The sequence below is a fragment of the Danio rerio genome, chromosome 4, assembly GCF_052040795.2.
Source record: "Danio rerio strain M-AB ecotype USA chromosome 4, GRCz13ab, whole genome shotgun sequence".
NCBI lineage: Eukaryota > Metazoa > Chordata > Actinopteri > Cypriniformes > Danionidae > Danio > Danio rerio.
In genome coordinates this window covers 55,688,449-55,699,473 of record NC_141024.2, presented here as the reverse complement: position 1 = coordinate 55,699,473, position 11,025 = coordinate 55,688,449, and the positions used below count along the sequence as shown (strand labels likewise).

The 11,025-nt window shown below is 34.3% G+C and overlaps 1 protein-coding gene, 1 non-coding gene and 2 pseudogenes across 2 annotated transcripts in view; all 4 read left to right on the top strand.

Annotated features, from left to right (window-relative positions):
- The window catches only part of LOC108183429 (uncharacterized), a 94,153-nt gene that overhangs the window by 55,649 nt on the left and 27,479 nt on the right, over positions 1–11,025 (top strand). The gene's annotated exons all lie outside the window — the stretch shown is intronic.
- Positions 3,930–4,003, top strand: LOC137495102 (U6 spliceosomal RNA; annotated as a pseudogene).
- On the top strand, positions 6,820–6,893 carry LOC141382091 (U6 spliceosomal RNA; annotated as a pseudogene).
- On the top strand, positions 9,710–9,816 carry LOC141382005 (U6 spliceosomal RNA). The gene has a single exon (XR_015484773.1). It is a non-coding gene; the product is annotated as a U6 spliceosomal RNA (small nuclear RNA).

The window sequence follows — 11,025 nt, the reverse complement described above, 5'->3', positions numbered from 1 at the left end:
ATGCATTTTTCTAGGAAAATGTTATTTTAGAAATAATCGCGTTTTTCTATGCTATCATAAAGCCCTAAAACATATACATGTATATATCTATTTTTTTGTCAAACAAAATAAACATTTACAACAAAGCTTGTCGTCTTTATTGTCTGTTTTGTCTCCTTTTTTAACTTCCTCTTTCCACTGCACCGCTTTATAAATCGCGCTTCCTGGAGGTCCCGCCCAGCGGCCAATCGGAGCGCACGTTCAGTGGAACTTTCTCAAAGAGCCAACGGCACGCTACATGACATGACCAAATTAGAAGCACGATTTGTGGAACTTTGCGTCGACCAATCCCGAGCCAGACGTCGGGCCATTCAGGAAGAAGGGAAAGTGGAACTGTGGAACAGGAAGGGAACTGAAGATTCTCCCGCAAGAGGCGCAAGGATGACACGCAAATCCGTGAAGCGCTCCATATTGCTTTTTTAGTGCGTGGGTAAAAGTACAGAAATGAAAAAAGACAAAAGGCTTTTCACGATTTCAAATGGTGCATGAGGATGGATTTAGCAAATCGTGGGAGGTGCTGCTGGGTCAACTGGAAAGTCTACATGCATGGTGAAAACGAATGTGGGATGCTTTGATCGTTTGTTTTGTTGTGCAACCAATGCACTTCCAAAGCCCTTGCTTTAGTGGGACTTTGCCATAGGCTATCCTGACACTCTAATTTCCCCCTGTCCATAAACTTCACTGTTAAAAATTGTCCCGTTAAACAACAGTAAAATACTGGCAGCTGCAGTTGCCAGCAATGTACTGTTATTTTACAGTATGTTGCTGTAAAAATACATGGACTACATTGATTTACACAATACTCAAGTGAACTCATTTTGCTCACTGAAAGCAACTGCCTCAACTTGGTCAACTGCTGAATGAGTTTATGAAGTAATGTGCTATACATGCTTAGAAGCATACTTATAATGATAACTTATTTTAGTTAATTAGAAAAGTTCGGTTTAACTCTAATGTCTTATTTTTCACAACAGCACACATACATGTAAATCTGGAATCACCAGAGAGATTCTGACTGCGTCAGCAACTAAACAGCTGATGTTTTTAAATAGAGAAACATGCAGAATAACATCAGCAGTTCATTGTTCATCTTTAACTCATACACTGGCTCTACTCTCCTCCACAACGGTGACACACAGAAGACATTAGCTTCAGGTTTTACAGTAAAATACTGTTTTTTTCCTTGATTTAACGGTAATCTACTGGCAGCTGTGGTTGCCAGCAATATACTGTTTTTTTACAGTGCAGAGCTTTGGCCCTGTCAGTGCTAGGCACACTGATTGATGCAGTAGGTCACCAACACTGTAAAAAATTGCTGTTAAAAAACGGTCAGATTCTACGGTAAAATAATGTTTTTTCACTAAAACAGTAATATTCTGTTAAAAACAGTGCTTTCTGGGTAACATTTTTGTTTTTGAGAAAATGACCAACAGCAGAAAACTGTGAGCTAACAGAGTTCAGATTCGATGTTTTGAAGTCTGTGTTTAAAATCACACTTTGTGCCCTTGTTCACTATTCCATCAACTAGTTCACCAATATAGTTCACCTGACAGAGTTAATGAACACTAATGAGTGAATTCAGACACTGATGAACACCTGCTGTTAATAATCACAATTACTGAAGGAAAGAAAAACAAGAAACACAAACAGTGACTTGAGTTACAACATTAAATAAAATCAAATAAAATAAAACAGCTTCAGTCTCAGCAGAGGATCATTAAACAACTCCACAAACAACAGCAGACACACACTTATTACTGACTGATTTGACTTCCATACTATTCTCATTGAGATCCAACAGAAATGTAGGTGTTTTTTGTGTCACCGTAATGGAGTGAGGGGCTGGTTTAGTTGGGCTCTTCACCCTTGAACTAATTGATTCAGACTGTCCAATTACTATAATAAATAGTTAACAAAATGCTTGTATTATAACAATCAAGTTGGAAAGTCAATAAGTAGAGAATTCTTTTTGTCTGAAATTAGTTCTGATAAATGTTTTGTTATAAATCTGGAAGAAGGGCCACATTCAATAGATTTTATGCTTAGTTGCAGGTATTAATTTAATTAATGAGAAGTGGAAACAGAAAAGATACCTCTGTAATTACTTAACAGTTAAGAAATAACATACAAAAACAGTTCAGTTATGACAAATACACACTCAGACCTCATGAATCTGACCTTGTATCTCAACAATGGTAACATCTCAAATGTTTCATGCTGCAATGCATGCTGGGAGTGGCACGGTACAAATATCCCAGCATGCATTGCGGTATAAATAAATTTTGTATAATGGTCTCACAGTTTTCTTTATTTGTGTTTGATTCTGCTGTTGTTTATGTTTAGACTTTCAGTTGCCTGTTTGTGAGTTAAACTGTTAATTTTGTTAAATTTGTTTTCACCATTATTGAGGTTCATATGCTGATTATTGATGTCTCTTTGAGTGCGATTGACACCATAGAGCAGTGTTATTGTCCAAGATATTCTTAAAAACTTCCAGAAATCATTGCCATATATAGACATATAATGCAAAACAATAGATTTAACATTGAATAGGAGCAGTAAATTTTAGTATACGAAATGAGAACAGACTCTGCCATTTAATAGCAATATGAACATCACCAGATCTTATTTAGGTTTTTTCTGGCTTGCCACAACAAAGGAGCTTTTAAAACAAAGTTCTTAACAATTGCAGCAGCCACGATATATAATGATAAAAATGACAGGGCTAAGAGCCCAACTAAAGCAAACTCTGTTCTCCATGATGGTGACGTAAAACTTTAACTTTTTCTCAAGAAGAACTTTAGTAGATGTTATACAAAAATACATGTATTAAGTAATAAGTGTAGCTGGTGATGATGTTTGTAGAGTTGTTTAATCATCCGCTGATCATTTAAATGATTTAATCATTTGTTGTTCTTCAGGTTATTTCATTATAAAGCTGTGACTAAAGTTTTGTATGTTCTGTTCTTGTTTTTTCCCTTCAGTATTTCTTCATTTGTTCGTTGTTAATCCTCAATTATCATTTAATTAGTCAGTTAATTAATGAATTTACTTCAGCTTTGCTACATGTTTCTTGAACACTCAGTAGTGTGGACACTTCAATTAAAACTGAAGTATATGCTCTGGGGTTTAAAGGGTTAAAGGTGTGAGAGGTAAAAACACAGTGTAAAAATGTATTTTAACAGTAATATACTGTTAATTTACACAACGGAAGTAGACTGTAAAAAAACAGTATATTGCTGGCAACCACAGCTGCCAGTAGATTACTGTTAAATCAAGGAAAAAACAGTATTTTACTGTAAAACCTGAAGCTAATTTCTTCTGTGTGTCACCGTTGTGGAGGAGAGTAGAGCCAGTGTATGAGTTAAAGATGAACAATGAACTGCTGATGTTATTCTGCATGTTTCTCTATTTAAAGATAGCGGCTGTTTAGTTGCTGATGCAGTCAGAATCTCTCTGGTGATTCCAGATTTACATGTATGTGTGCTGTTGTGAAAAATAAGACATTAGAGTTAAACCGAACTCTTCTAATTAACTAAAATAAGTTATCATTATAAGTATGCTTCTAAGCATATATAGCACATTACTTCATAAACTCATTCAGCAGTTGACCAAGTTGAGGCAGTTGCTTTCAGTGAGTAAAATGAGTTCACTTGAGTATTGTGTAAATCAATGTAGTCCATGTATTTTTACAGCAACATACTGTAAAATAACAGTACATTGCTGGCAACTGCAGCTGCCAGTATTTTACTGTTTTTTAACGGGACAATTTTTAACAGTGTGTAGTGCACGGCATACAAGTGGGAACATGGCTCTCCAGGTCCCACCACCTTGGAGGAACATTGCTGGGACTCGAGGCGTACATATGCCCTGAGCCTGTCCACTTGTCTGTGCTCGCTACGGTGGCACATATACTAAAATTGGATCGATACAGAGAAGATTAGCATGGCCCCTGCGCAAAGGAACCTGATGGATCTTCTCTGTCCCCACCCTGTGGCCCCCAGCAGTCCTCTCGACGTCACATGGCCTTAGACTGCAAGGTAGTGACCCCTGAACCCCATTGGGGTCACCTGTGACCTTGACAGGTGCTCATGCTTGCTGAAATTAAAGAAATTACCCAATATGGTAAAAAATCAAAGGCGGGAACTGGCATAATTAGCCATGTGCTTTCTGGGGTATGACAGGTGCATATTAATTAGCCATGTGCTGTAGACTGCTCTCATTGTATATCATATATTACATCATTTGAAAAAGAAAATCCATTTTAAATAAATTGAGTAACATATAATTATTAAAAATAGTATTATTTTTTAATAAATGTATTACATTATATTCAAATATAATTGTATGTTTATTTGCAACATAACTAAATATAGCTTTTTTGAATTGCATGTCAGTTAGATAAAATGTTTTTATAATTAGGACTTATATTTCACACCTTTTAAGAAATATAATATTTTTTAATAGTTCAATAATAAACATACTGAAATATTGACATTTAAATGTTTTAGAATTTTGTCAATTATATTGACCGTAATGTTCAGGTAACTTATTTATTAATATTAAATAACACATAATAAAATATTTAAACAACTGATTAAACTAAATATAGTACCTAAAATATTAGGTTGTAGGATATAAGAAATATTACATTAAAATACTTTCAAATTTAAATTTCAGGCATTGATATTTAAATAGGTTTGTCATTTTTTTAAAGTTTAATAAATTATTTAAAAATTCAATTAAATATATTTTAAAATATTTCATTTACATCAATGTTTCCAGTTATATTTACATATACACATATTATTTTTTACTGCATTTACATTGAACATTTACTTAAATTTAATTTACAATATAATTTTATACCATTTTTATTTTTACTGTTAGCTAAACTACAGTTTATAACTTGTTTATGAATAATAAACAGAACCCTAATATTACCATCCTTTAAATTACACAATGATAACATTAAAGCAACCACATGAATATGTACGCAGTGTATTTTTGCAAGTTTTATTTTATCCTTTAACTCTTGTTTGCAATAAATGAATAGAAAAAATGATGAATGTAAAGTGTAATATAAATATTGTGTAAAGTTATTCGAGTCACAACAGATAACCCACTCTTGGGACACTGTAGCTACTGAACAAATCTTTAAAAAAAAGCTGAAATGTACACAGAGATTAGAAATAAAATAGAAAAATGTTTATTTACACAAAATATATAACCATTTATACTTTTAACATATTAGGGCAGTACAATATAGCGTAAAATTATTTTATTATCACAACAGTTTATGCAATATTTAAAAAAAAAAAAATCACAAACATATGATAAATTATTATTTTATAAACTACCTTCCCAGTAGTTGCTGCTCGGCTATTTGCTAGAGCAGCTCAAAGCATAACCCAGAGCTGTAAATAAACACTAATAGCAGAAGTTAAGAAGAAAAAAGAAAATGACAACAGCCAATCAGAGTCAGAATATCTTGCCTATTTGTTTTAAAGACTAAATGTTTGCACCTTTACAGTGTTTTTAGACTTAGACTTAATTTTTAAAATTAGTTATTTGCATCTGAACAATATATTTTAACTGTTTAATATTATTAAGTAAATGATTTAATAACACAGATAAAAAAAATGCATTTTTGTAGGGAAATGTTATTTTAGAAATAATAGCATTTTCTATGCTATCATAAAGCCCTAAAACTTATACATGTATATATCTATTTGTTTAATACAAAATAAACATTTATCTTGCTTAGTTGTTTTAAAGACTAAATGTTTGCACCTTGACAGTGTTTTTAGACTTATAACTTTTAGAATTAGAGTTAATTGCATCTGAACAATATCTTTCAACCATTTACTATTATTAAGTAAATGATTTAATAACAGAAAAAAAATCATTTGTCTAGGGAAATGTTATTTTAGAAATAATCGCGTTTTTCTATGCTATCATAAAGCCCTAAAACATATACATGTATATATCTATTTTTTTGTCAAACAAAATAAACATTTACAACAAAGCTTGTCGTCTTTATAGTCTGTTTTGTCTCCTTTTTTAACTTCCTCTTTCCACTGCACCGCTTTATAAATCGCGCTTCCTGGAGGTCCCGCCCAGCGGCCAATCGGAGCGCACGTTCAGTGGAACTTTCTCAAAAGAGCCAACGGCACGCTACATGACATGACCAAATTCGGAAGCACGCTTTGTGGAACTTTCCGTCGACCAATCCCGAGCCAGACGTCGGGCCAATCAGGAAGAAGGGAAAGTGGAACTGTGGAACGGGAAGGGAACCGAAGATTCTCCCGCAAGAGGCGAAAGGATGACACGCAAATCCATGAAGCGCTCCATATTACTGTTTTAGTGCGTGGGTAAAAGTACAGAAATGAAAAAAGACAAAAGGCTTTTCACGATTCCAAATGGTGCATGAGGATGGGTTTAGCAAATCGTGGGAGGTGCTGCTGGGTCAACTGGAAAGTCTACATGCATGGTGAAAACGAATGTGGGATGCTTTGATCATTTGTTTTGTTGTGCTAATGCACTTCCAAAGCCCTTGCTTTAGTGGGACTTTGCCATAGGCTATCCTGACACTCTAATTTCCCCCTGTCCATAAACTTGGTGACCTACTGCATCAATCAGTGTGCCTAGCACTGACAGGGCCAAAGCTCTGTAGTGCACGGCATACAAGTGGGAACATGGCTCTCCGGTTCCCACCACCCTGGAGGAACATTGCTGGGACTCGAGGCGTACATATGCCCTGAGCCTAACCGCTGGTCTGTGCTCGCTACGGTGGCACATATACTAAAATTGAATCGATACAGAGAAGATTAGCATGGCCCCTGCGAAAAGGAACCTGATGAATCTTCTCTGTCCCCACCCTGTGGCCCCCAGCAGCCCTCTCGACGTCACATGGCCTTAGACTGCAGAGTAGTGACCCCTGAACCCCATTGGTGTCACCTGTGGCTTTGAAGGGTGCTCATGCTTGTTGAAATTAAACAAATTACCCAATATGGTAAAAAATCAAAGGCGGGAACTGGCATAATTAGCCATGTGCTTTCTGGGGTATGACAGGTGCATATTAATTAGCCATGTGCTGTAGACTGCTCTCATTGTATATCATTTATTACATAATTTGAAAAAGAAAATCCATTTTAAATGAATTGAGTAACATATAATAATAAGTATTATTTTTTAATAAATGTATTACATTATATTCAAATATAATTGTATGTTTATTTGCAACATAACTAAATATAGCTTTTTTGAATTGCATGTCAGTTAGATAAAATGTTTTTATAATCAGGACTTATATTTTACACCTTTTAAGAAATAAAATATTTTAATAGTTCAATAATAAACATACTGAAATATTGACTTTTAAATGTTTTAGAATTTTGTCAATTATATTGACCGTAATGTTCAGGTAACTTATTTATTAATATTAAATAACACATAATAAAATATTTAAACAACTGATTAAACTAAATATAGTATCTAAAATATTAGGTTGTAGGATATAAGAAATATTATATTAAAATACTTTCAAATTTAAATTTCAGGCATTGATATTTAAATAGGTTTGTTATTTTTTTTTAAGTTTAATAAATTATTTAAAAATTCAATTAAATATATTTTAAAATATTTCATTTACATCAATGTTTTCAGTTATATTTACATATACACATATTATTTTTTACTGCATTTACATTTAACATTTACTTAAATTTAATTTACAATATAATTTTATACCATTTTTTATTTTAACTGTTAGCTAAACTAGAGTTTATAACTTGTTTATGAATAATAAACAGAACCCTAATATTACCATCCTTTAAATTACACAATGATAACATTAAAGCAACCACATGAATATGTACGCAGTGTATTTTTGCAAGTTTTATTTTATCCTTTAACACTTGTTTGCAATAAATGAATAGAAAAAATGATGAATGTAAAGTGTAATATAAATATTGTGTAAAGTTATTCGAGTCACAACAGATAACCCACTCTTGGGACACTGTAGCTACTGAACAAATCTTAAAAAAAAAAAAGCTGAAATGTACACAGAGATTAGAAATAAAATAGAAAAATGTTTATTTACACAAAATATATAACCATTTATACTTTTAACATATTAGGGCAGTACAATATAGCGTAAAATTATTTTATTATCACAACAGTTTATGCAATATTTAAAAAAAAAAAAATCACAAACATATGATAAATTATTATTTTATAAACTACCTTCCCAGTAGTTGCTGCTCGGCTATTTGCTAGAGCAGCTCAAAGCATAACCCAGAGCTGTAAATAAACACTAATAGCAGAAGTTAAGAAGAAAAAAAAGAAAATGACAACAGCCAATAAGAGTCAAAATATCTTGCCTATTTGTTTTAAAGACTAAATGTTTGCACCTTTACAGTGTTTTTAGACTTAGACTTAATTTTTAAAATTAGTTATTTGCATCTGAACAATATCTTTTAACTGTTTAATATTATTAAGTAAATGATTTAATAACACAGATAAAACAATGCATTTTTGTAGGGAATTGTTATTTTAGAAATAATAGCATTTTCTATGCTATCATAAAGCCCTACAACTTGTACATGTATATTTATATTTGTTTTATACAAAATAAACATTTATTTTGCTTAGTTGTTTTAAAGACTAAATGTTTGCACCTTGACAGTGTTATTAGACTTATAATATTTAGAATTAGAGTTAATTGCATCTAAACAATATCTTTTAACCACTTAATATTATTAAGTAAATTATTTAATAACACAGAAAAAAAAATGCATTTTTCTAGGGAAATGTTATTTTAGAAATAATCGCGTTTTTCTATGCTATCATAAAGCCCTAAAACATATACATGTATATATCTATTTTTTGTCAAACAAAATAAACATTTACAACAAAGCTTGTCGTCTTTATTGTCTGTTTTGTCTCCTTTTTTAACTTCCTCTATCCACTGCACCGCTTTATAAATCGCGCTTCCTGGAGGTCCCGCCCAGCGGCCAATCGGAGCGCACGTTCAGTGGAACTTTCTCAAAGAGCCAACGGCACGCTACATGACATGACCAAATTCGGAAGCACGCTTTGTGGTACTTTGCGTCGATCAATCCCGAGCCAGACGTCGGGCCAATCAGGAAGAAGGGAAAGTGGAACTGTGGAACAGGAAGGGAACCGAAGATTCTCCCGCAAGAGGCGAAAGGATGACACGCAAATCCGTGAAGCGCTCCATATTGCTGTTTTAGTGCGTGGGTAAAAGTACAGAAATGCAAAAAGACAAAAGGCTTTTCACGATTCCAAATGGTGCATGAGGATGGGTTTAGCAAATCGTGGGAGGTGCTGCTGGGTCAACTGGAAAGTCTACATGCATGGTGAAAACGAATGTGGGATGCTTTGATCGTTTGTTTTGTTGTGATAATGCACTTCCAAAGCCCTTGCTTTAGTGGGACTTTGCCATAGGCTATCCTGACACTCTAATTTCCCCCTGTCCATAAACTTGGTGACCTACTGCATCAATCAGTGTGCCTAGCACTGACAGGGCCAAAGCTCTGTAGTGCACGGCATACAAGTGGGAACATGGCTCTTCGGGTCCCACCATCTTGAAGGAACATTGCTGGGACTCGAGGCGTACATATGCCCTGAGCCTGACAGCTGGTCTGTGCTTGCTACGGTGGCACATATACTAAAATTGGATCGATACAGAGAAGATTAGCATGGCCCCTGCGAAAGGATGACACGCAAATCCGTGAAGCGCTCCATATTGCTGTTTTAGTGCGTGGGTAAAAGTACAGAAATGAAAAAAGACAAAAGGCTTTTCACGATTCCAAATGGTGCATGAGGATGGGTTTAGCAAATCGTGGGAGGTGCTGCTGGGTCAACTGGAAAGTCTACATGCATGGTGAAAACGAATGTGGGATGCTCTGATCGTTTGTTTTGTTGTGCTAATGCACTTCCAAAGCCCTTGCTTTAGTGGGACTTTGCCATAGGCTATCCTGACACTCTAATTTCCCCCCGTCCATAAACTTGGTGACCTACTGCATCAATCAGTGTGCCTAGCACTGACAGGGCCAAAGCTCTGTAAAGCACGGGATACAAGTGGGAACATGGCTCTAGGATAGAAAGGAGAAAAGACAAAAGGTTTTTTTACGATTCCAAATGGTGCATGAGCAGGGTTTTAGCTGTTGGGATAGTTTACAGTTTAACCCAAAGAATGACCAGTCTGATAGATGAAGAAGAGCTAGAGTCAGAGATTCAAATAAATAAATAAATCAAGTTTACCTAAGACAGTTTGCAGTTTCATCATCAGAAGCCAGCTTCAACACTCGCAATAAGTTCCTAGGCTGCTCTGCTTACAATCACCAATCAATAACAATTATACTCTGACATAATGTCATTTCCAACTGAACACTGTGATTATCAGTTTTCATGGAACAGGCAGATAGCAGCTCATAGCTGATATCTAATAAGAGAGAAAGAGAGTTTTGAGCAATCCAGAACTGTTAATCTATGTTTACTCAATTTAAACATACATTAAACATAACATTAACTTCAATAACATAATTTTATTGTAATCTTTTACTCAAGCCCGTCCTAAAACATATAAAACAGAGTTGACATGCTTTTTCAAAGTAATGCTGTTACAGTCAACAACAGTTTTAGATCTTTCAGGGGTTAACTGCATCCATCAAAGTATTATTTCAACCCCCATTTATGTTACTTATATATTACTAAAAATATTTAAATCCAACCATAAAGCTGCTTGTTTGCACAGACTTACATGGCACATTTTTTATACAGACATGTCTCTGTTACTTTTACAGCCAAAAGTCAAAAGTCATGGTGAGGGCTAAATCAAGATAGCAGTGCACTCACACAGAATCTTATCTTCTAAGACAAAACATACGCTATTCTTTACTCCCATAATGTTACTGTCAGTTTCTGTGCTTAGTTTTTGGCTACTAGACACTCAATATT